Raw genomic sequence first — 26,740 nt, forward strand, 5'->3', positions numbered from 1 at the left:
CTCCCCTCTCCGGTACGCTGTGCAGCGCCGTGGATGTGCGGCGTGAGCAATGAGATGAGACTATCTGGCTTGTTTCCTGCGCGATCTGCCACGCTACAGCGAGGGGCACGGGCTTTCCCCCGTAGCCTCGCCAGGCACTGGCTGGGCGCGCTCGCCGGCTGCGCCGCTTGAGGAGCGCGCTGCTTCCCAGCGCCGCCGCCGCCTTCCAGCCCGGCTCCTGCCAGCCGCCCGTGGGTTCCTTTGCGGCTCTCCCGCTGCGCGGCTCCGCGCCCTTCACCTGTGGTGGGGAAGGGTGAGGCGCCCCCCGCCAAGCAGCCCGCGCCTACTGGCGGCTCCTCTCCCGTCGCTTTCCTCCCGGGCTGGGAGGCGGCAGCGTCCCCCCCCCTCCCGCCGCGGTGTTTCCCCCTCTCTGGCTCTCGCTGGAACATCAAAGTTTTCCTCCCTCCTCCAAGCCCCCTCCCCGCCCCCGAGCCCTTATTACTGCGCAGCCGGTGCACAGAGGGCTGCTGGCGGCGCGGCGAGCAGATTACAGCGATTAGCAGCGGGAGAAGCGGCGGCGCCTCGCCGGCTCCCCGCGCTGACCCTGCCCGCCGAGGCCCCGGGGAGCCCAGCGCAGCCTCCCCGGTAGGCGGTGGCAACGACGGGGACGGAGCGGCAAGAGCCGGGCTGGCAGCGGGGCGGACCGACGGCGGGGCTTGCAGCGGCAGCTGCCGGGCAGCGGGGAGGCGGCTCGGGGCAGCGAGGTAAGGAGCGGACCCCCCATCCCTCTTCCCCTCCCCCACTGTGTCTCTGACATTGTCCTGCCCGCCCCCAAGGGACTGGGCTGCCGGCCGCGCCCCCGCACCAGGCTGCGCGCCGGCCAACCTGCCCGGGGCTGCCGGGCTGTACCGCTAACCCCGCCGCCCGGCTGTCTGCGGCGTGCCTGGGACTGAGCATGCGCCTGCCTACTGAGCATGCTCATTAGCGCCCGCTGAAGCTGGTGCCCGGTCGCTGCTCTAGGCTTGCAAGGGGGGAGGGTGTTAAAAGTGGCAGCGGGGCAAATCGGGAGAGAGAGAGGGACGGGCGGTGTTCGGGCAGGGCAAAGACCGACGGCCGGGGGGGGGGGGGGGAGCAAAGCGCTGGAGGCAGGGGAAGGAGAGAGTCAAGGGGGAGACCTGGGTTAAGCCGCGGGGTAAGGACACTGCCAGACGGGGTCAGAGCGGGGGAGGTAACCCTGGTAGGGAAGGACGGGGTAACAGGCACGCGACGGGGTGAGCCTTCCGTGATAACTGGAAAACCAGGGTGTTGGGGGCAGAGGCTTTTCCATCCACCTACCCTCTCAGGACGGCGCAGCTGCCTTCTGGATGCCTTCCAAAGCCTAGGCAAGACAGCTCTTCACTATCTGATAGGATGCATTGAGCTGCTAAAAGAGATTTGATTCAGTGAAATAGTTTACTGGTGCCACCCCTCTCCCAAAATTACAACAGTCACACATGGTTTTAATGTTTAAAAGAATCATTTGTCGATTTGTATGACTGCATAAAGCTTCAGAACAATTCACACATTTGTTATATGCTGTTCTGATTGCCTGGATTTAGCTGCCTCTTCTTGTAATCCACTGTAAAAGTAGTTTCACTCCTCCTTTAAATTATTCACCCTTTCAAGTGTTATTTTTCATTATTTGTGACTATTCATCATTTACCTTCATTAATATTGTGCAGATAAATGTCACTGTTCTATTTAATTCATATTTCAATAAGCAAATAAAGCATTACAAATATTAATGGTTGTTAGAAACACAGATGTGATTGCTTACTAATATAGAACTTCCTGTTTGTATTGAATTTTATGTTTTTATTTTTTCATTTTTTAATTCATAAGCTTATTTTTGTGACTCATGTTACTTCAAAGCTGATTTTCCTGTTTTGGGATCAAAATCTCTTTAGTTTCCTTTGATCCACCAATGGGGATTGATTTGGCAACTACTGTTTTTTCTCTCTATCCAGCACTCAACTACTTTTTTCAGGTCACCACTTGTGTATAGAGTTTGGTTCCCAAATATTCCCCAGAGGCCAGATTTTAAAGGGTGAAAGTATTTAATAATCATTAGTTGCCTAAATATCTCTAAAAATTGGTGCAAGGAACACTGAACAAAAATGTACAAAATCTTTCTCAAAGAATAATTTCTTCTGTAAATTGTACTGAATAGCAGTATGTGACCCTGAGACATAATGATCACCAGAAGTATTCAGAATTCATGAATGTTACACCAGAGAACCATGAAATTAAAATAAACATATTTGGGGTTCTTTTTATTGACTTTTTATTTCTAAACCTTTCGGATGTGCTAGCTTCATACATATTGCAGGTGGTACCAAGCTAGGAGGATATGCGAGTATTTTGGATCATTCAAAATGATCTGGAGAAATGGTCTGAGATGAATAGAATAAAATGCAATAAGGACAAATGCAAAATACTCCATTTAGGAAAGACCAATCAGTTTCCCACCTACAAAATGAGAAGTGATAGTTTAGGAATGAGTACTGCAGAAAGGTATCTAGGGGTCGTAGTGGACCACAAGTTAATATGAGTTAAGAGTGTGAAGCTGATACCAAAAAAAGTAAACATCATTCTGGGATGCATTAACAGGAGTGTAGTAAGCAAGACTCAAGAAGTAATTCTTTCGGTTGGCTCCGAGCTGATTAGGGCTCAACTAGAACATTGTATCCAGTTCTAGGTACCACATTTCAGGAAAGATGTGGGGAAATTTGAGAAGGTCCTGAGAAGAGCAATACAAATAATTAAATGTCTAGAAAACATGACCTATGAGGGAAGACTGAAAGAACCGGGTTTGTTTAGTCTGGCAAAGAGAAGATGACTGAGAGTGGGCATAACAGTTTTCAAGTACTAAAAAGGATGTTTGCAAGGAGGAGGGAGAAAAAAATATTCTCTCGAATTGCAGCATGGGAGGTTTAGGTTGGATATTAGGAAAAACTTTCTACGTGTCAATGTAGTTTAGCACTGGTGAAAATTGCCTAGGGAGGTTGTGGAATCTCCATAACTGAAAATGTTTAAGAGCAGGTTAGACAAACATTTGTCCGGGATGATATAGATGTTGCTTTATCCTGCTATGAGTGGAGGGGACTGGACTTCATGACCTTTTGAGATCCTTGCCAGATCTAGCATTCTATTATTTGCAAATATATTTCTGAAAGAAACCATATGCTTAAAATACTTTTAGATTTCTATAACAATCAATATCATTTCAGGCTTCTAGTATCATGTGACTTCCTGTTCTCCCTTTGTCAATGAAAAACTTATTAAAAATTTTATTTCTGTAAGAAATTCCCCTCTCCTGTAAACACTGAACTGCACACTTTACTCATCAACTTTAGTGTATGTAGCAAATGAAATAATAGATTTTTTTTCTAGTTTCGTGTTTTTATTTCCTAATATTTTAATATATGCTACATGTTCTTTTATGATACATTTCAATGATCTTCATTCTCACAAATATACTCTTCTGTACTGTCAAAACCAATGACTGTTAAAAGAGTTATCCTGTTGCTCTTTTGCATTGGTTATAGTTGTGCACCCATCTTATAGTAGTTCCACCTAGACACGTAGTCCCTTATAACATGCTCATAAGCAAAGTAGAGTATGTAAAAAAAGTACAAAAATTAAGATCTAGCACACCTACTGCTTCTCTTTCCTGTGGTTAACCTTGTCAAAGAAGGAAATTAGGTTGGGTTGCTATGATTTGTTATTGACTAACCCATGCTGACTGTTCCTTATGATCAGATTTTCCTCCAAGTATTTACAAAAAATGTTTAATAATTTGTTCCAGTATATTTCTAAGTATCAAAATTAGGGTCTGAGTCCTTTTTGTTCCTCTTTTTAGTGATTTAGGACTAGAGTCAAAAAATGTAGGTCTTTACATCCCAATTTTAGACTCCACTGCAATTCCCAGAACTTTTTCCAATCTTTTTAGGCACCTAAACTCACTGAACACCTACACTTTCAGAGTAAAATTTATTTAAGTGTTTAAGCTTCTGCCGCTAAGATTTATATTACTGCCTTATTTTAGATATATGCATGCTTATATTCCACCTAAGTTCCAGAGAGATTAATGAACTAGGGAAGATGGGGGAAGGGGCAAAGCTTATTTTGCATGCAGGGCCCAAAATGGTAGGTGATCTTCGAGGCTGTTAGGTGATTTGGTCCCATTCAAATTCTAGTTGAAGGAAGCCATGGGTCACCATCCACCTTTATTTCTAGTTGTTAGAGCATTTATTTCCAGTATAGGAGAACCTAGTTCATTTTCCCCTTCAGGTGGTGGGGGGACAGAGAGATTTGAACAGGGTCTCCCCTATCAGTGCTTTGTGTAGTAAGCTAGAAGTTACAGGAGGGTACCACCATCTCCTCCCAATGTGGAATTAGTGACCTGCTAAATTCATTGTCTCATGAAACTCCAGAATGGGAGTTTCCATTTGTGGATGACCAGGCAGAACTGGATGCTCCCTGCAGCAGGAATTTAGGCACTGAATTCTGCAGGGTTGGCTTAGAAGACACTCTTCTGATAGCAATTCCTGTTTTAGGCCACTACCCTGGAACCTGATGATTCTAAAGGGCCTGAGATTTCCAGCTACCACCACGGCTACTGCAGCAGCACTCTGAGCCCCAGACCGCTGGAGTGCTGCAAGATACTCTCCGGTAAGCTCTATAAGCTGGAGCAGGGGGTTTGCACCATGCTCTGGGCAGCACCCAAGGCTCTGGGAGGGCTGGCATGACGCTCTTGTTGCCTTGTCCTCACCCCTTCTGCCTGAGACTTCACCCCTTCCAATTGCTGGCCCCTCCCATCTTACCTAGAAGCCCAGCATGGCTGTCGGCTCCCCTATTTTGAGGCATCTCTCCCTGTTCATAGTTTTGGGAGTTTAAAACCATAATCCAGGATTTGTGAATTGTGGTGATGTTCTTTTGACTTTCTTAGTTCTTGAAAGCTAGATGTTGTGATACTCTGTATCACTAAGTCTCCTTTGGAGCTTAGCCCACTTTTTATGTCATTTCCTCATTACTAAAAAAGGCAACCTTTGTTTAACTTTGGGTAACTAAGGTGTGTAAACTACTCTAAGGTAAAAACTCAGCGAGGACAAGGACCTTTGGTTTTAGCAGTGAGGAAAAAAGTCCTGAGAAGATGTCTGGCTTTCGAAAAATGTCTCAGAAATAATATCAGAAGGCAAAATGCTCTTATGATTATACCAAAATAGAGTGCAAATTTTGTTATGAAAATTTGATCAATATGTATGATAATGACAGGATGGAGACTGTATAAGGGACAATGGCAGATTTTCTGTCTAATTGCTTGCTTTCTGTCTATTCATAAGTATTTAATGAACTGTTTAGAATGCTTTACACTCATTCCGAGTTTTGTGTACACTAAATAGTTATTTGCTATGGGACATACAATTTCTAATCCACAGTGGAAGTAGACAAGTAAAGAAGAAAAAGCCAATACATTTTTTAGCTGTGTAGTTTAACTCTTCAGAATTCTTTTCCAAATAATCAAAATACTCTTTCTTTTGTCCAGTTTTAAAATAAAGTTTTCATAACTGTGTTCCCAGCTATCACAGTTAGCAAAGAAAAACACTCATAGATGTAAGTAACTGCTTACCAGTAGGTGCTGTTTGCAGATGGCTTTAGATAGATCTAACTTTGGTGGTGGTGTTCTCAGTTGGGAGTGAGGATGGGGTTGAATGAATGCCAACAGGAGCATCCTGGGCCTCAATGCAGTAATTTACCTTTGCTGAGACAAACTCTGTTTTCACCCCCTGCTCTTGCCTGCTCCTGGAAAGGTTTTTGTTCTGACTTGATGCATACTCTACTTGTTAGGTGGAAAAGAGATTTTGCATTTCTTGTTTAAATATTCTATGGACCACTTTAAAACTTGATACCTATGCCCAGAAAGCTTCTCACTCCATTGGGAATTGGGCCCCTTTCCTTGGTTTACAGTGAGCAAGGATGAATTATGACATTCTGAAGCCCTAAACTATGTCAAGTTTAAGAGGCTTCATAGCACTAAAAATATTATTTTCACAAAAAGGACACTAAATATATAAGCATAAAAGCTTTATATTTGCATATGTACAAAGGCGAAATTGTAAATATAGAATAATAATCTAATTAAAACACCATTAGCCTCAAAGAAGACACAAAATCGTTTCTATGACTGAATCTTATCTTGAATGCTCACTTGAAAAAAGGTCCTGATGGTTTAAATGTCCTTTATCTGCATAATTGTATGTGGGTTGTATTTTTCCAGTCATTGATTTTTTTTTTGTTTTTATATAAGTTATGGTGAATTATCAAATATTGTTACTAAAATTAGTAGTAGAAAGTTTTTATTGAAACCAATAAACATTTACCGGTATATTATAAATATTGAGATTCTCTTTTTCTCTAGATAGACAGATAATGCCAAAAACCTGTGTTATTTTACCAGGATATATCTGTACACATTATTGCTGGTTTGTTTATGTTCTCACAGGAAAACAAGAGAGGATATATAATACTTTTATGCCATGAATAAGGAAAATTTCCTTTCTCTTCATATGTATAAATTGTAAAAAAAGTTGTTAGGAAAATAGAAAGCTTATCTAGACTTTAAAAATATATTTACAAATGTTTATTCTGGTTTAATTTTTGTCATGAAACAATTACTTGGTTTTTGTTTTTGTTTTTTTGACATACCATAAAAATACAGTGACACCTCCCAAAACTGACAGTGGGAAGCAAACACATATTTATTCTCCTCAAGATCTACTTGACCAAGTCCATAAAACAATCACCTGCAAACTCAATTTGGTGTGGGCATTAAAATACACAGTTGTACATATGTAGAGATTAAAAACAAAGAACACAGTAACACTTAAGAAAATGAGAGGGAGGGGAAGCAGGAACAAAGAAGGCTCTATAAAACTCAGAATGCTAGATGACGGTCTTCCGGCTAAGGTAGATGCTGTACATGACATCGCCCCTAGGATGAGTCCCATATGAGTATGAGTTCGACAAGATTGCTTTTCAACACTGCCATCTCCAATCTCATATTATTCCTGATTTTATTGGCAGTGAGATTATTTAAAGAAGTTATGAAGGCATGGTCAGAATTTTACCAGTAGCAGCTGGCCAAAACAATACTGCCTGAGGAGAGTGACAGAAGACTTATTCATAGGAAATACACATTTTAAAAGTACAATTTTAAAGTTTTTTTTCCCTCAGCCCTGGCCTCCTGCCTATCAATAATGAATAGTTGTGAAGGGTAAGAGTACGGTAATAGTACTTGTATAGCCAGATGTGTATATTTTTGTCATATTTGAATGGAGATGTCTATGTTTAGAGAGAATCTTCTTTTCCCCATATCTCTTTTATTTATCAACAGATTCTGATCAAATTTGTAATGGGGTGTAATGGACAGGAGGAGTGCTGACCAGCACCCAGTGACTAAGGGGTTAAGCTCAGGTAGCTAGCAAAGGTTTTGGCCAGGGGCCAGAAAAACCAATGGAGACAGAGGGTTGAAATTTGAATTGGATATAGATTCCTTGCCTGCTTTCTTTGTGTGGGAGAGAGAAACCAGGAGTTGAGAGACACAGAATGATTTAAACCCAGGCAGGACTGCCATGCCCCATGGAATTGAGGGCATAGGAGAGGACTGAATAAAGAGAAAAATTAGAAGTAAGAGGGAAAAGTGAATCCAGTCACATTCAGGGTATTTTTCTTTATTTTGTAGTTTGGTTGGAACTGCTCCCTGTGAATCTATGCCTCCCCTTCCCATTTACTACCATCTAAGCAATATGCTAAGACTTTTCTCTATATTTTAATTTGCTTCCCTTAGTTGTTCTGTAAAATCTAGCAACCAAGTATTTTTTCTCGACTTTATCTTTTGTTTAGTAATAAAAATCATTTTTAAGGTGATGATTTGATTCTTGTGTCCTGGAAGGTCTGTCTGTGTGTATCTGCATGCCTCTGACTGAGGGGTCAGCTACCAGAGACTGCAGCTTGTTTTTCTCTCTTCTTTTTTTCAAGCTCTCATGGGGCAAAAGAATTTGGGGGTACTCTTGGAGGTGATTTCAAGTGTTCACCCCTGGTTTTTAGGTGTCAACCCTGGTTTTTGATGGTGGCAGCAATTCCCCAAAAACTGGGTGGGGAGAGTGGGGGAAGGGAGTTTTTGTAACCAGTGCCTGTACAGGAAAGGCTTTGCAGCTCTCTTCCAGCCCCCCATCTTCTGCACTCAGAGTGCCAGAGTGGGGAACAGCCCTGACATGGGGTGAGCTCTTCTCTTCTCTTCTCTTTTTTTTTTTTTTTTTTAAAGAGGCTCCTCATGTTGTGAGGCTCTCATTGTAGTTAAGTTTATGCCTTTTGTTGGGATATGTAAAACATTCATGGAGGTTTGAAATTGCTCTACAGTAGTGGTTCGGGGTCAGCCACAGCATTAACCTTGAAACATGCTTTTTCCTTTTGTTTTTTGTAGTTTGGGAAGAGTCTGGTTAAAACCAGTATTATCCTTCTGATATATAAACATGTTTCTCCCTTTGTTTTTGCAGCCTAGAAAAATAGCCAAGTATGCAGCTGCTCTACTTTGTTGTGTCTTTTGTCTATCCTCCTTGGTGTTGTATAAAATATCTTCAGGTTTAAAGTTCTTGTAATCTCTGTAACCTGCTGATTTAGAAAGTTTGTAGTATAGAAGTGGTGATTCAAACAGAAATTCTGTAAGTAGTAATTAGGGGTGGGTATAGTTGTATTCATTATTGGTTTATTAATATTCATTTTATGGGAGTTAACGTTATTAAATAAGGTTTTAGGAAAAATAGTGATAGATCTGTGAATTAACATATTAAAATAGATAAAAGGGAGCGACTGGCACCAGGTTGTTGCCACTTGGATGTTGTGTTTAATGTCCGAGGTAAACATGCGTGGGCAATAAAGCAGTTGCCATCCACTCCTGGGTCCCCTGTTTCTTCTCTAAGACCTTTTTCTGATGCTGACAGTGAGGAAAGAAATGCCTGGTTCCAAAATTGTCTAAAGTTTTAAATCCTCCACAAGGAAGGGAGGTGGGTAAGATGCTAAAGGGAGAACTATGCTGAAACTCAGCAGCTGTGCTGTAAGTGTTTGATTTCCTCCAGTTGAACATTAACTAAAGAATGAAATTCCTAGGGTGATAGAAGAATCTCACAATTTTGCAAATGGCCTTTCTGGATGAAGGACAAGCCCCATCTGTCTCCTATCAACAGGCAATGTATAAACTGTGCAATCAAATATATATACAAAAAAGCTGAATTTGCTTAAGGGACTGGTGAAGAAGCAAAGTGTAGTCTTTAATATTTGCATATGGCAATCAGAAAAATAAACAAACCGGTTAGTATTCCAATCTTGTAATACTTCGTGCGGTAGAAAGGCTGCTGTTACATTTCATTTCCGATCTTATTTGTGGGAGTGGAATAATGCTGGATATGTTATCTGCTGTCTGCTCTTACGTGCCTTCTCTTCACATCTCAGGGCATCCTAAAAAGGAGAGAGCATGGAGGGGACCTTGCCTTTGATATGACTCATCTTTTAATATTAAAAGAGTAAACTGTGGTTAGAAACCCTTTTGGGCATGGGAGGTAATGGATGTGTTTCATATTTGAGGCTGTAACTACTACTGCTGCTGCAGGGTAGAATCAGCAGGGTGACACTTTCCCTTGGACTCCTTGTAGGTGATATGACCCCTCTCATCAGCGCTTTGTGCAGCATGTACAGTTCATCCTTTCACTTGCACATTGGACCTCTGCATTTCAAATCTTGTGCTAACTAGTGAAATCCATCATAAAGCCAGCACTGTGGGCAGCTTGCAAAGCTATTCATAGTCTCGAGGCCATTAATGGAGGCATATCCTGGGGAGAGCAAATACCAAAATATAAGGGCTGGGGAAGAAGTATGGTTAGTATAAAGGACATTTGCTAGAGAAAGCAGATTGAGGTATAGAGAACCTGCTCTCCTAACAGTTGAGCAGCCATTACTATCAGGTGTGTGCATTTTAAAACTTATTAGGGAAGGTTTCTCTGAGTCAATTTGTATTTAGCTTATTCTAGTTAAAAAACAACCCTCCTCCCTTCTAAAATGGACACTAGTAACCTGTTCCCCCAGTCATAAAGGTGTGTTGTTAAAATCTGCCCTTCAGTTGCCCTGATTTCTCTGGAAGCTATATAACAAGAAATATCACACACTCTGTGGAGATTGGGTAAGAATGAATGGGATGAATAAATAGTACTTCCCCTTAACTGATAATATTTTTGCTTTTTGTTTATTAGAAGCAGAAATGTGGGATTAACACCCTCCTCCTTTCCCTTCATCAGGTTGTGTGTTACAATAAGTAAACCAAATAAATATTCCCCACATCTCAGGCTGGAAATAAATGAGAACTGTGTCTGCCCTGCACACCTACTAAAACAACTCTCTTAAAAGGTGTTATCTTTTCCTAGTTCCTAGCAGGGTAAAATCTGCACAGTTAATTGGTCACAATTTAAATCAAGTGCTTTGATAGTATCATAAAGACACTTTAATGCTACTGCAGCATAGACCATGCTCGGGTTATATACATAGTACAGCATACACAATAAGGGTTTGAACGCAATTATATTTTTATTTTTGGCACATGTTAAATCTGTATAAAATATCCCTTGAAAGATGTTCCTCCTTGATTAGGGATATCCCTGTATACAGCATTAATCCTCATGTTGTTGATGTCGAGAGCCCCACTTCTGCTGCTACATGAAACTATGGTGACTATAGGTCACTAATTATTGAAATAATCTTAAAGAGGGAGTACAAGTGTTGAATTTAGTTGTCTGTGGAATTGGATTACAGTTTGTCAAATCATCTTTTTGCTATGCAAAACCTGAAGTTTGAAGAGTACATTGTATAATTCTGGTTTTTTAGAAAAATATAATTTAACCATTGCAAATTTTTATTTGAGACTAGATCTTGAGCTTGTGACTTATTTCTTTTGCCTTTTAAAATAACTCCATGCTTAAAACAATCCAAGCCCCAGAAATAACAAACAAAAATAAAAATCCCCTCTTTGTAATATGAGTACTCACATGATCTCAGTGTATTTTGCAAATGCAGGCTCTCCGTATTTGGCCACAGACAACATCTACTATGCGTACATACATGTGGTTAAGCTGTGTGGGTTTCTTAAAAAGATTGTCATGCTTTTACTCACTGCTTTTTTATTTAAATCAACATTCTGAAGTCACTCCATTGTCTTTAGTGGGGAAACACTAATTTCCAACAGCTGTGACTCTGACCCACGATATTATTTTTGAATGGCTGAAAGCCTGCATTCTTCTTATGGGCCAAAGGTCTTAACTTCAAATGATCAGTTTGTGAGAATAAGGCAAATAGAATTTAGCCCCAAATTTGAAAAGGAATTGGGATATGTGGTGAACATGTGTGACTTCTGCATGCTTTATCTGAGCAATAGCTACAAAAAAACATGAATAAGAATTGAAATAATCAGGTCCACAGATGCGTGGGGGGAGGGGGAGAAGGAGGCAGGGAGACCAAGAAGGCAGTTGCCTTGGAGCCTGATGATTTAAAAGAGTCTGTGGCTGCTGGCCGCCACTACCTCAGGAGAGGTAATGGTGGATGGCTGGAGCCACTGGAGTGCTGCAGGATGGGCTCTGGGCAGCTCTGAGAGCTGGCTGTGAGGGGGAGGTATGGTGTGACACACTGCAGGTGGAGCTGAGCTCTGGCTGACCCCAGCCCCACCCTTTTCACCTGAGGCTCTCCCCTTTACGGGAGTGTGGAGGGCACCTGCCCACCTTGCTCAGGGCCCAGCAAGTCTGTTGACTTCACTGGAATTAATGTATACATTGCTAAAAGGAGATGTTTTAGAATTAGGGGTAGATCTTTCAAGTCTCCCATGGTTCTGATCTCAATAAAGGTGTTTCTGTTAACTACAGTAGGCTTTAAATGAGACTGTAAGGAATCTCCTAGGATCAGGCTGATATTTTGTTTTTCAGTGCTGTCTTTTTATTTGGTGGGGAGGGAAGGAAAATAGCTGCAGAAAGGAGAAGTCTGAATTCTTATCCTCACACTTCAGTGGTAGTAAATAATTTTGTAGATTTAGCTAGTTAGGAGGGTCATAGGTCAGTAGCAGCAGGAATAGAGTATTAGTAAACTTGTATGGATATGATTATTGGAACTTAAAAGTATGCTTTCTATTTTGCTCCAGTCTGTGTCATTTGGCATTCAACTTGTATGCATCAAAATTTGATAATAAGAAAAATAATTAAATGAATTTCAGCATTAGGAATAAGATTGACATAAAACTGGCTAGTTTGGCAAACCAAACCTTTTTAGTCCTACACATTAACTATGGTTTTTCTGTCCATAAAAATCAGAAAATTTTAAGAAAACCTGAAATAAATCATAGAGAAACATGACAGTTTTATGCTTGAAAAGGCTTGTTTTACTGGGTTCCATTTTTGGAAAGTATCTCAAAGTTCTAAGTCAATGTTCTGCGGAGAAATGAGAATTTTACATACACTTTTAATTTTTAAGTTAAGCAGTTAAAGTCAGTATAGTTACTCAGGTTTGCATTACTTGGTAAGTGAAATTCCAATCTGTCCCAAAGATTTTCTGATATTTCAGTTTTCTACTTATTATTTATGATTTTTTTTATAAACCCTGGAAAACAGTAACAATAATGGAAATGCTTATTTCTCAAAGATCTGTCATAATATCTTGTTAAATTAAAAATAAGTGATTAAAGGGAAATTTAAAAAAATCCTCAAAAGTTCACAGGTATGGAGATGTTTATTTTGCTAATAATAATGTATTCTATATTGTATTATAAATACTAATGTATTTATTAGTATGACATTTATTGGGGAAATAATTGTGGAATGCTTTACAATTAATTCAACATAGCTAGGCTTAAACTTGCATAGAGCTTGACAAGGTTAGGTGAAGAAGAGCTTGCGTGCAAAAGTGCTAACTCAGCAGCGATTAGTGACAAAATGTGCTTTGGCAGTGTCTTGTGCTGTTGGTGGTGGTTGTGTTTATGCATTCTCTAGTTTAAAATGGCATACCTGTCCCTAATGACTACTTTATATAATTCAAAGTTGCTGCTCTAGGAGCAGAGGCATGGAAACAGGTAAGTAATGGATTAAATACTTTTAATTGTTAATCGTCTCAGAGCTAGAGATGCTTAAGATCATGTGTGTTTTAAAACCAGACCAAATATAGTTTTTAAAATGGGTACAGGGGAAGATATTTTTCCTAGATACACACACTGAGGAAAGGGATCCTTCAGTGCATGGTGCTTGCCCGTCCAGCCCGGAGAGGAGTTATCTACTTCTGAAGAATGGATGTGTCTGCCACAATGGTTTCAGGGCTCTCCTTGCATGTGGGAAGTCATCAAGACTGGGATTAAGCACACTGAGTCAGTTCCCCAGCTGATGCAAATAACCTTAGTGCCACTGAAGTTGCCCGAACATACAGCAAGTGCTAGTGTTACTCATTGGCAGAGCCTGTTGTGGCTCTGTCCTGTTGTTTTGTCACTCTTCCCCCTAGTGGAAAGTGCTGTGTCACAGGTTGAGTCTCAGATCTGCTTGAGATCGTCACATGTTGGACTGATCATACCACTGAGCCCACATACTTACCCTCTGAGGCTCCCCACTGTCCTGTCTTGGTGAGAGAGATTGTCTGGTCTCCCCAGTACAGAGTTGGAGTAACAGCCCACAGCAGAGCAGCACAGATATTGAGAATAGCTCAGCTCTAGGAAGACTCAGTCACAGGGACTTGACATAGCACCGTATGCACACCCTCAACAGGATCAAAACCCAGATAAATCCATCTTACTCTGTTTGAAAGTTTTACACACAGAAAATTCATAAAGTTTGCCCCCTTTATCAATGAAAGAGAGAGATGAGAGCTTTTGTTTCCCCCACCACCACCACCACCGGGGTAACAATTATTTACACTGGGTTTAATAATAGACAAAGGTGATTTTGTTAAGAATAAAATCTAGGATTTAAGTGGTTGCAAGTGATAACAAGCAGATTAAAGTAAACTACTAAGCTAAAATAAAACAAAATATGCCATCTAAGCGGTAAACTAAGAAAAGTTCTTATTTCAGGTGAAGTCTTTTTTTTAAGCCAGAGCTGTTCTTTCTTACTTGGGTCCAGCAGCTTATCTCTACACCTGTCATTAGAGTTCTTTTGTTTCAAGGTCTTTTCATGTATCCTCTCGGGGTGGGGAACAGTCTGTGAAGGCACCTGAAAATAATCATTGTTTGTTTCCCATTTCTTATATAGAATTTTCCAAGGGAGGGAAGTTTCTGTTCAAACTTGTGGAAAAGTACAAAATTCAAGATGGGTTCTAGCACCAGCTGGCATGGCCACATGTTTTTGTAGGACCAACCATAGACCAGCCATACAGGAAAAACAAGACTAGTCAAAGATTGTTGTCTTGAGTACTGGACCTTTAAGTGTATTGAGTACTGCTACTGGCCTTTAATAAAACATGTAGGTATATAAATGGGTTTATACTAGGGTTGTCAATGTGTTGTGGACTACATGATTAACCGATAAGCCTGGGTTTATCGGTTAATCCTGTTGACTACATATGCTCCCTCCCTTTGCTGTCTCTGTATAAGCCCCACCTGGGGGTGCAGCCCTACTGGCAGAGGGGCCATCATGGCAGGGAGTGCAACCCCACCTGGCCAGAGGCAGCAGAGCCTCAGCTGGGCTGGCATAGCGGGGAGCATAGCCTTGGCTGGGCCAGAGGGAGCAGAGCCAGCACCTAGAAGTGTAGCCCAGGAGTGTAGCCTGGGCTGGTCATGAGACTGCAGCCCCAGTCAGGGTAAGCACACAGTGGAGCATAGCCTCAGCCTCAGGCAGGGAGCACAGCCCTGGCAGGGCTGGGGGCAGCAGGCTTGCAGCAGAGAGCAGGGCCAACAGCTAGGAAGGGAGCCTTGACCTCTTCTGGTCAGGCAAACTCTATTGTTTGGGACCATTCAGGTTCCAAGGGTGCCAGACCAGGGAGGTCCCATGTGTACCCCATGATTTGGGGGCAGAGACTTGACATAGGTTGGAATCTGGGGAGACCATGGGCAGGGACAAAGAGACAAGAGGGAACTAGGGATGTAAGTGAGTAGTTGAGTAGTTGACTGCTCGACTACTTGCTCCCAGGGATGGATTAAGGGGGAGGCTAGCTGGGCAGCTGCCCAAGGCGCCAACCTATTGGGGGCACCTGATTGCAGCTGTAGGGGGCACCGTGCGGCTTCCGCCCTCGGGTGCGCGGCGCCCCTTACAACTGCAATCAGGTGCTGTGCGGCCTCCACCCCCTGGGCGCATGACACCCCTTACAGCCCGGGGGTGGGGCTCATGCGGCACCTGATTACAGCTGTAAGGGGCCCCGCATGCTTGGGGGGCGGGGGCTGTGCATGTGCCGTGTGCCCGGGGTGGAGCCGCACATGCGCCGCATGCCTGCTGCCCAGGGTACAAGAATGGCTCAAGCTGGCCCTGCTTGCTCCTCTCCTTGCTGCCTCTGTATCAGAGGCAGTAAGGGGCTGGGGGAGCAGGGGCCAGTGCTGGGAGGAGCCATCTTAAAGGCCTGTTCCTGTAGGCACTATCTCCACAGTTCCATCTGCTCCCCTGGCCCCCCTCCTTCTTCCCTCCCCCATGCTGCTGCCTCTATCAGAGGCACCAGAGAGGGGATGGGCAGAGGGTAGATGAGGCTGTTGCAAAGCAGCCTCTGGCCATGGCAGGCACAGACTTGCCTCAGGCAGATACTGCTCTAGCAGTAGCACCTATCCAGGAGGGATCACAGCAGGCAGCTGGGCCCCCCTGCAAACAGGGGCTGCTGCTGTGAAGCTGGCTATAGAGGCTGCTGGACCTAGCACGAAGTGGGACCGAGTAAGCCTGGCTCAGTCCTGATTCACGCTGGTCTGGGACCACTGTGGCTCTGCATTTTAAATGGAGTAAGAGCCACCTGGCTCTTGATCCATTTAAATTGCAGAACTGCAGTGGGGTAGCTTTTGGACTGGTGTGAGCCAGTACAGAGTGCCTTCCTTATTGACTAATCATATAGTCAATACAAATTGTATAGACTACATGATTAGTCAATTACCTGCCTCTTAACAGCCTTAGAGAAAACATAGAGGGGAAGTATCTTCACTGCCTGCATTCTAATTCAAGAAGTATGGGGAATAAATAGGAAGAACAAGAAATGTTGGTGAATAAACACAACCATGATGTAATTGGCATTACAGAGACTTGGTGGAATAATACACATGACTGAAGAACTACTGGTATAGAAGGTACATCTTTTTAGGAAGGCCTGGGAGGTGGAAAATTAAGGTGGTGTTGCCTTGGTCTGAGGTGGAGATTGCATAGGAGACAGACACATTGAAAGTATCTGGTGAAGGATAAAAGGTCCTAAAGCCAAGATGGTATACTGGTAGTGGTGGTGGGCCCACTACAGACTGCTTAACTAGGAAGAAGAGGTTAATGAGGCTTCAACAACAAAATTATCCAAAGTATAGATCTTGGTGGTGGTGGGAAACTATCCAGACATCTGCTGGTGGAAAAAGTACAGCAGGGCACAAATTAGCCAACATGTTCTTGACATTCATTGGCGACAGTCTTTTATTTCAGAAGATTGAAAATGCAGCCAGGGAAAAGCCAGTTCTAAATTTAATTTTTGACATATGGGGAGGAATTAGTAGAGATTTTGACAGTGGAAGGCAGTTTGGGTGAAAGTGATCATTAAATGACAGAGTTAGTGATTATAGAGAATGGTAGGAGGGAACAGTACAATAAGGATAAGACTTTCTTCTTTAAATCCATTTAGCAAACTCAGGAAGTTGGTAGGTAAGAGCAAGAAAGTCTAAAGGGAAAACAGTTCAAGAGAGTTGAGTTTTTCCAAAGAGGTATTAAATGCATGTCTCTGTGCTTCAGTGGGAATAAGGAAAACCTGGGGAATGACAAGTCAGTCATCTTAACTTCATTACCCAAATAATGGAGCTTGTAATCAAGCAATCAAGATGCACACACTTAGAGGATAATAAGGGTATAAGAAACAGCATGGATTTGTCAAGAACAAATCTTGTCAAAACAACCTGATAGCTTTCTTTGACAAGGCAACAAGTCTTGTGGGTGGGTGGGTGGAGCAGTAAATATGGTATATCTTGATTTTAGTATAGCTTTTGATACTAGGAAAAATACAACCTTGATGGAACTATCATAATGTGGGTACATAAGTGATTGGAAAACAATGGTGTCTTACAGGGATTAGTCTTAGATACAGTTATGTTTAATATCTTAAGAATGATTGAGATAATGGCATTGAGAGGGCACTTCTATAACTTGTGGACAATAACATGGTGAGACAGATTGCAAGTGCTTTAGAGAACAGGATTAAAATACCAAATTATTTGGACAAACTGGAGAAATGATCCAAGTAAATAGAATGAAATTAAATGAGGACAAATACAGAGTTATCCCATTGAAGAAGGAACAATTAGTTGCACACAAAGAAAATGGGAAATGACTGCCAAGATAGGAGTAATGCAGAACAAGATCTCAGGATCATAGTGGACAACAAGTTAAATGTGATTCAACAGTGTAACAGTACCGCAAAAAAAGCAAACCTAATTCTGGGATATATTAATAGGTATATTGTAACTAAGACACAAGAAGTACAGTAAAACCTGTGTTATACGGCACGCTCGGGACTAGGGCGTTCTGGTTATCTTAAAATTCCAGTTATCTGAGGGTCCCCATCTACCTAGGAAAAACCAATGGACAATAATAGTAAAACTCAAGTTTTTAATATTGATAGTTTTGTAGTGTGAGGCAGCTGGTCTCACATTTCTATTTTGAGTTAAAGATGATTAGTACTACTTAAATAAAAAATTGTTAAACCAATCATGGTAAACCAAGACAGGCCTGTGCACCTGAAGATGTGACAGTATTGTGGCTGAGGGCAATGCTAGTTAACAAAGTTTTCTGGTTAACTGAGTGCCAGATAACAAATGTTTCACTGTAATAGTTCTTCTTTACTCTATATTGATAAGGCCTCAATTGTGTCTAGTTCTCTATGCCAAATTTCAGGAAAGATGTGGACAAATTAAAGTCCAGAAGAGAGCAACATAACTGATTAAAGTTCTTGAAAACATGACCTTTGAGAGAAGATTAAACAAATCCAATTTTTCAGTCTGGAGAAGAGAAGACTGGTGGGAGGACATGATCACATTTTTCAAGTGTATAGGGAAGAGGGTGAAAATTTATTCTCCTTAACCTCTGAGGCTAGGACAAAAAGCAGTGGGCTCAAATTACAGTAAAGGAATTTAGATTGGACATTAGAAGAAAAAGAACGTCCCTGACAGTAGTTAAGCACTGGAACAAATTGACTGTGGAGCTTGTGGAATCACCATTAGAGGTGTTTAAGAAGAGGTTATGCAAACACCTGTGAGGAATGGTCTGGCTGTTTCCTTGCTTTGTCTTGAAGATGGAGCTGGAGTAGATGACCTATTGAAGTCTTGTTCAATCCTACAGTTGTGTGATTTGCCAGAGGGTAGTCTTAGTGTCACAGATGTGCCTTTTGCTGTACCCATGATTTGGTAAAGTTATAATCCTTTGAAAAACTTAACAGCTAAAATCTCTGAGGATTCCTTTCTGGATATGCTCAAGTCTCTTGCGTGTAGTGCTGACCTATGTATGCCCTATCATCACAGAGTGTCGGAAAATGGTAGAGGGACAAAGCCAACTTTGTCTGTAATCGCAAAATATGGGAAATGAAAGAAGGGAGCCTCACTCTTTTTCTCTGTGATGGAGAGGAATAGGCCTGATGCCCCCTACTGCAGGTTTGTTGCCTTGCCACACTCTGTTCCAGGAAAAGGCAAGAGAGAGTGGCAGCAAAGGAAGTGGCCAATCAGGGAGAGAAAGCCCCGAGGTGATGGTGAAGATGCTGTTTCTAGGAGGGAAAACCTTGAAGCACCATTCTTCTCTGGAGTGGGGAACAGGATCCCTATCCTGAATGGCATCTGACACCTGGGAATCAATTGGTAGAGGGCATAAGGAGTGCATTGGGTCCCCTGGGTCTGATGTCTGCATAATAGAACACTAAAGGGTGATGTGTGATATCTCTACAAACAGGTCCAGAGTAAGGTCAAAGAGCTCCACCAGGGATCCATGAGGGCCAGAGAGCGCAGCTCGCATTCCGGGGCAGGACCCCATACCTGCCTCTACTACTAGTGGCTGTACCAAATTCTGGGGGTAGGGAGGAAGCCGTTTCCCCACCCACCATGGTGTACTCCGGCCTCAACATGCCCAATGTGTCATGGCTGGAGGTCACAGCGGAGGAGGAGGAGAAGGACCAGGGACCGTACAAGGAGGAGGAGGTGGATGACACGGCCACCATCATACTCTCCTTAGAGCTGGTTTCCATGAGCCTGGATGTTTCCCAGGTCTCCTCAGATGCTGGGGAGGGATCTTCATGTAAGTGATCTCAGCCTCTGACACACACGGGGCGGGGGAGGTGGGCGCAAAGGGGGAGGAGTGCAAGCATCGCTTGGCCTGCTCGGGCTGGACATTGTGCTGTAGTTCACATGAAACCAGCAGGCAGACACGTGGAACTAGCAGGCAATGTGAGCATGCCAAGGATCCTGTTCCCAGACTCAGGGAAGCCACACTCATGTCTGGCCCTGGCACGGGGGTGCCCTCTTAGAGCCTGCCATGGCTGGAAGCAGGCTATCCACAAGGGTGCAGGCACGACCCCAGATACACCAAGGAGTGCCGCACACAGCGCACAGGCATACACTGCAAGGCACAGGGGTGTGTGCGGGCCCCAGGGAGGGCCAGGCTGTTCCCGACTCCTCTGCCACCCTGGGGGGGGATCCCACTGTGGCTGGACCCCAAAGCTCACCAGGGTCCATGAAGACCTGATGCGGTAGCATGACAGCGTCCTTGCAACATGCAGCAGATCCTGGTGTAGAAGATCCAGGAGGACGTAGAGTGGTGGAACTGCACGTGGGACCAGCTCATGCAGCGGTGCAATAGCATGTGTGCCATCATATGCGACATGATGTCACACTTGGCTGCGGTTGCTGCTGCTGCCTACCACCCTTCTGCCTTCCCTGCTATGCCCATTCCCCCTCCCTCTGCCCCTCTAAGTAATGCCTTTCCCAAGAGAAGCCCATGCCCCCACCCCAAGTGATGCCAATGCCCCCTGCCCCTGTTCCACCTGCCATCCTTAACCCTGCTCCAGTCTCCCCTCATGCCCACAAACTGTTGACCCAGGATCCATCCAACCCCAACTCTGATGAGGTCCCCACACCCAAGGTGGCACATCTGGTTGCCCTCCATGCCCATCCTTTCTCCCCCTTAAAAAACACAAATACAAAGTTTTGTTCAAAACCAAACAGGTCTCCTTATTGAGAGGTCAGGGAAGGGGTGAAGGGAGAAGCTGTGGTGGGGAAGGGATAGTGCAGCAAGCCAGAGGCCCCTCGGAGAGAGGCCCTGGGAAGAGTTAGTGGGGTGCTTGAGAGAAACTCATAGACTCATAAACCTTACGGTCAGAAGGGACCATTATGATCATCTAGTCTGACCCCCTGCACAATGCAGGCCACAGAATCTCACCCACCCACTCTTGGAATATTCCTCTCACCTATATCTCAGATATTGAAGTCCTCAAATGATGGTTTAAAGACCCCAAGATGCAGAGAATCCTCCCGCAAGTGACCCGTGCCCCGTGCCACAGAGGAAGGCGAAAAACCTCCAGGGCCTCAGCCAATCTACCCTGGAGGAAAATTCATTCCCAACCCCAAATATGGCAATCAGCTGAACCCTGAGCATGTGGGCAGCCAGACACCCAGGAAAAGTTCTCTATAGTAACTCCTATTATTCCACCATTGGCCTATTTACCACCGATAGTGAAAGGTCAATTAGTTGCCAAGATCATGCTATCCCATCAAACCATCCCCTTCATAAACCCATCTATAAACTCTCCCTCAGGGCCTCCTGGATGCGCACCCTGGCTTGATGGGCCTGTCGGATAGCAGCTGTCTGCAGCTGCTGAAATGGTCTCCCCTCACAGCCATTTCCTCTGTCCCCTACGCTGGGAGGAAGGGAGAGGCCTCCCTCTTCCTCTTCACAATGTTGTGGAGGATACAACATGCTGCACCTACCTCAGGGATGTTGTGCTCCTACATGTCCAGGTGGGTCAAGAGGCACCTGAACTATGCCTTGAGGCAGCTAAAGGTGCACTCCCCCTGAATCCTGGCCTGGTTCCGGTGGGCATTAAATTGGTCCTTGCTGGCGTCCAGGTGGTTGGTATAAGGTTTCATTAGCTACAGCCTCGGGGGGTAGGCTGCGTCCCCCACGATGCACATTGGCATCTACACGTCCCCAACCACAAAGTCTTGGCGGGGGAAGAATGTTGGAGACTTCAGGTTGGAGTTCCTGAAGATGTGGGCATCATGTTCCCTGCCCAACCACCTGACAAAAATATCCATGAACTGTCCACAGTGGTCAACCAAGGACTGCAGCACCATAGAAAAGTAGCTCTTGCGGTTGATGTACTGGGCTCAGGATGTGGGTCCCATCAATCACTCCCCTGCAGCTTAGGAACCACAGAGCAGAAATTCCAGCCACAATGGGGTCCAGGTCTCCCAGGCAGATAACCCTCTACAGTGGGATGGAGTTGATGGCCCTCAAAACCTGCAGAAGGAGCCACCCCCTGTGAGGCCGCCTCCCCAACAGCAAGGCTGTATGAAGATGGGACGGCACAACCCCCCGGTGCCGGGGCTTCACTCCCATTCCACACCCAAAACCCACAATCCTCATTTCCCAAGGGTCCCCCTTTTCTAAGACTCCCTCCCCCCACCCCCACAGGTCGGAGGGCAGGAGTGAGCCAGGCACACAGCTCCAAAAAGGTGATCATCCATATGCAGAAGTTCTGGAGCCACTGCTGATCATCCCACAACCAGCCAGTTCCACTAGTCAGAACTGGTGTCCAGCCTCCAGAAACACCTCTCCCCTGTTAGTTGCAATTGCAAGGGTGTTGCTCCCGCAGCCATGGAGACGGTCCCCAGAATGGACTTGGGGTCCAGCTCAGTTAGGACCAGGAAGGCAGTTGGCACGAAGTGCTGAAGAAACTGCAACATGGCTGTGTGGGGCCGTTGCATATCCTGGGGCAGTTCTGGCTGCATGGCACAAAGGAAAAAGCTGTGGCATCCAGAAAAGTTGGGTAACCACAGCACGCACTGCAAAAGCTTTGCTGTCCCTCGAAGAGGTAGGCAAGCATACAGCAGAAGCAAAGAAATGGCTGTCCAGGGGGGTTCCTTTAAGTCCATGTCTCTGGTGGACTCCAGCACCAGCACTCGGAAGCAACTCGTGACCTAAAGCCCTCCCTGAACTGGTTCTGGCAGCCTTTTATGTGAGAGTGTCCAGTCAGCTTGCTTGGATGCTATCTTTTGAAAAAGCAGATCACTTTTTTGATGCCCTTAGCCAGTGTAGATGTGCTCTTTCAAAAGAAGTTTTTTCAGAAGATGTCTTCCAGAAAAGCTTCTTCCTAAAGAAGCTTGCAGTCTAGACGTAGCCTGAGAGAGAGAGTGAGAGTGTGAGTGTGTGTGTGAAAGAGGGACTCTGTGAGAGACAGACTTTGACACAGATTGAGGGTTTGTGTAGCACAGAGACTGGGAAGAGCATGTGTGTGTCAGCCAACGGTCAGGGCAGTGAGTCCCTTATGACCGGCTGAAGTTCTTTTAAATTGTGCTTGGTTCTGTTACAGCAACTGAAGGAGTCAGGTTAAAGCTTAAACAGTTATTATTTTATTGTTACAGGGTAAACTTAGTTGTTAAATGCTACTGCTGTGTTACAGATAACACAGCCACTACGAAGGACAGGACAGAAATTAGACTAATAAGTCACTTACAGGTACCATGAAACCCTTTTGGTTCTCTGAGCTCTTATTAAATGCATGCAAAATAGACACATAGCAGGTATATATTCTCATCCCTGCGTTCCAGACTCGGCGTGGCCAGCGTCTTTCTCTCAATCCCTCGGGAAGAAGTAGGGTGAGGTTGGGCGTCCCACAGACCTCGGGAGACAATCAATACCTGCCAGCAGGTGTAGGTGATTGGAGCTCAAATGGGGTGGGCTACTAAACCCCTCTTTATACCCCTTGGGTCATGTAGGCTTCTTCCTGGTCTTAAGTGGCCAATCAGGAAAAATGGCTTTGAATGCCAAGTTTCCCACGAAGGGTGCAAAGCATCATTCACACCTGGGAAAATGCAGACAATGGGCACCTCTGGTATGTGATGGGCGAAGATTCCTCTCCTGGGACAGTGCAGGCGTGTCAATTACTGGTACTAGCCATCAGGGCGACGGGAGGCCCTGGGTCATCAGCTAGCCCATTTACTGTCTGGTTTCTGTTTATGGTAGAGTCAGGGACAGGCAGCACACCTGCGTTCCCAGGGCATCAAAGGCTGACTGCCTTTCTCTTGCTCTCTGGGCGGGGAAGGGGGTGGAAACCAAGATGGGGTTCGTGTCTGGCTACAGTGTGGCACAGAGACAGGAATGTGTGTGTGACTGTATGTGACAGTGACTCTATGTATGGCACAGACTGTGTGTGTGTGTGTGTGTGACAGTGACTGCTGAGATGTGTGTGTGCTAGCTGCTGATAAATAAGTTTCTGAGAGAAGTCACATGATCTTGGTGGCTTGATCCAGTGGCTTGGCAGGCTAAATCCAGCCCACGAGAGGTGTCTTGCTCACTCCTGTTCTAAAACCACTCTGAATCCCTGGAAATACTCTGTTTCCCTTATCTTTTGAGTGCAAATTATCAAAACAGGTACCCCTCCCCACAAGGAAGTGAGTCCTAAAACACAGGAAGTAATAGTTTGTTAGTAACTCAAATATTGTGTTCACTTGCCCAGCCATCCATCCCCATGCAAACAAGAGTGTGACAAATTATGAGTTAGATGACCAAGAACCACACAGGTTCTTATGATGGCATGAATTCTTGAGCTATCCCAGAAACACTGTAAGTTTTGTGGATGTAGGGGGTCACTTTGGTTTACTAGGGAGTATGTGTGTACACTCCTGCAGCTCCTTATAAATTAGAGAAACCTCTAAAAGAGATTATCTTTATTAGAAAACTTCTCTATTACAGAATGAAAGTGGCTCAAGTTCTGTCCTACATTAGGAAATTAGGCTGGTATAACTGCGGCTGCAGACAAAGGTGTTAGGCCTTCCAATAGTGCTATGGGCCTTACAATATGGCTACAGAAAAAGGCCTTATCCTTACAGCTTTTTGTACAGGAAACTCCCTTAAACCATCAGTCTAGATCTAGTTTCTATTACAAATACTTTAACTAAAGCACAAAACACTATTCATAACTGTGAGAGAGTACAGCAAGTGTACAGGTGAAGCTGTACTCTGATCACTTAAATACTAATTTGTTCTTCAGACAAAGCTAATTGGGGTTAATTATTTAATCAGGCTGGTGGACTTGTTGGGGTGACAATTCAATTAACCTATCAACCCAAAACTAAAAAGAGGCACAGGAAGGAAGTAGGGGGAGAGAAGATAAACTAAAGCTAGCTGAGCTCACTCACAAGACTTCAAAGAAGGGTTTTCTCTGTTTCCCTCAAGTCTTGAGGTGAGGGCCAGTTGCATTGTAGATATTGTAAACACAGTTGCCTGAGGACTAGAAGTAATATTTGTGGATGGAACTTGAAATAAAAGGTCAGTGAGTTCATACCTGGCAGAATAAATGTAGTTGCTTCAGGGAAGAAGACAGTGGAGCTGCGCCGTGCTGCACGTGGGGAGGCTTGACCAGGATTATGATTTCCCATTGGTGATACCAAATCTCCTGATTGAAGCTAGTGCAAGGAGTCAGTGTTCAGGCAATAGAATAGCCTCTACAGTGGTGGGTGGAGCAACAAAAAAGAGGTGATGAGGGAGGGATAGCTCAGTGGCTTGAGCATTAGCCTGCTAAACCCAGCATTGTGAGTTCAATCCTTGTGGAGGCCATTTGGGGCAAATATTGTCAGGGATGGTACTTGGTCCTGCTGTGAAGGCAGGGGACTGGACTCAATGACTGTGCAAGGTCCCTTTCAGTTCTAGGAGATAGGCAATCTCCATTAATTTAATTTAAGGCCATGCATTTGTTCCAGGAATACCAATACCAGGGCTGAGCAGCAGAAGAGATGGAACAGCAGTTGGACACGGAGTGAGCCTATCGAAGATGGGCCCAGCAGATGACCTTGAGGCATTTTTACTAACTTTAGAGAGGGTAGCAATTAGGGTTTGCCAGGTGTCTGGTTTTGAACTGCACAGTCCAGTATTTGAGCTTTCTGTTTGGGAAACAAATTGAGAAAATATAAATGTCCAGTATTTCCTAAATAAGATGTAACATAGATTGTGATGTAATGTCAAGTGTGTCTGGTATTTTTGTTGAAAACATCTGGCAACCCTATGGGATAAGGATTATGAGCCCTCCTCATGGCACCCTATTTGATAGGGGAATCCCATGCAGCCTATGTGGTTCTGAGCAAGGAAGAGGCCTTGGTCTATGATGTGGAAAAAGCAGCTGTCCTCGACAGGGTTGCCCTTTCAGTCAAAAAATAAGGATAGACATTTCAGGCCATTAGATACAGTGAAGGCATACAACCAAAAGTGATTGTGCAAAAATTAACAGATTGGGCAACGTGTTGGTTAAGACTGAGTACCTGAAGTGTAGGGGAAATAATGGACATGAAAATATTAGAGCAATTTCTCCAAAGCCTCTCCTAAAGGTCTCACTTTTGTGTCCAATAGCACCAGCTAAGGACTCTGGAGGAAGTAGTAAAGCTCACAAAGGAGTTTGTGAGTGCAGATTTTGCCAGTAAAGATTTCCTTTCATTTCTGGAACTGGACTTGAAAAGAAAGGGGGTGATTTGGCCACACACAAGACGATCAAAAAGAGAAAGAAGGAGAGCAGGAAAACTCCTTTGCTGAAACAAGGACTGGTGTGGGCCACTGAGATATGGACAATGGGACTGCCTGATGTGGGTACAAGGAATTTTTCATTGAGGAGTTGAGGGGCTTGGCTAACACTAGAAATTAGACCTTGGAATATGACTATTAACATGTTATGGGTGGTTAAACTTGAATTTTAAACAATCACTGATTTTGTATTTAAATAATTTTAGTGAATATCTTCCACATACTTTGTTCCATTCTCAAATTCCTCCACATCTTTAGGGTTACCTTTATTAAAATCAAATTGCAAGCCGTCAGACTTTTACAATAGGCAATCATTAGATACATTTTTTTTAATCCTCCCTTATGGTTAAGATAAAAAGAAATTGACATTTTAAAAGCAGAAATGTTAAGGAGGACAGATCAGGGAGAGAGCACATTGACAAAGAAATTAAGTACAGGCCCAGACAGTTAGACATCTTGAGTCTGGCCAGAAATCAATGAGCACTTTCAAGAATGATATTGTTCAGAGTAGTTTCAAGAAATTTTCTCTCTGAAAAGGAAAAATAGAGTAAATTACTTTAAGCAGATATGAAAATGAATTTGTCCAAGGGATGTGCATAGTAGAAATCAAATTTGCCTAGTTTATTAAAATTTCTAGCTTTCTTTGTGTGTGCATGTTATTAGTATGGTAGTTTGCTTTGGAAGCAGAAAGTGCACACCAAAGATAGAATCATAGGTATGGAAGA

General features: G+C 43.9%; 1 protein-coding gene across 5 annotated transcripts in view; it reads left to right on the top strand.

Moving 5' to 3' along the window:
* Positions 1 to 488: 488 nt before the first annotated feature.
* The window catches only part of PCDH15 (protocadherin related 15), a 1,467,631-nt gene continuing 1,441,379 nt past the window's right edge, over positions 489 to 26,740 (top strand). For all 5 annotated transcript variants that reach the window (XM_075935032.1, XM_075935037.1, XM_075935036.1 and 2 more), the window contains exon 1: positions 489 to 743. The gene's annotated coding sequence lies outside the window, so the exon portion shown is untranslated. The remainder of the gene's footprint in view (positions 744 to 26,740) is intronic.

Source organism: Pelodiscus sinensis, chromosome 8, assembly GCF_049634645.1.
Source record: "Pelodiscus sinensis isolate JC-2024 chromosome 8, ASM4963464v1, whole genome shotgun sequence".
Lineage (NCBI taxonomy): Eukaryota > Metazoa > Chordata > Testudines > Trionychidae > Pelodiscus > Pelodiscus sinensis.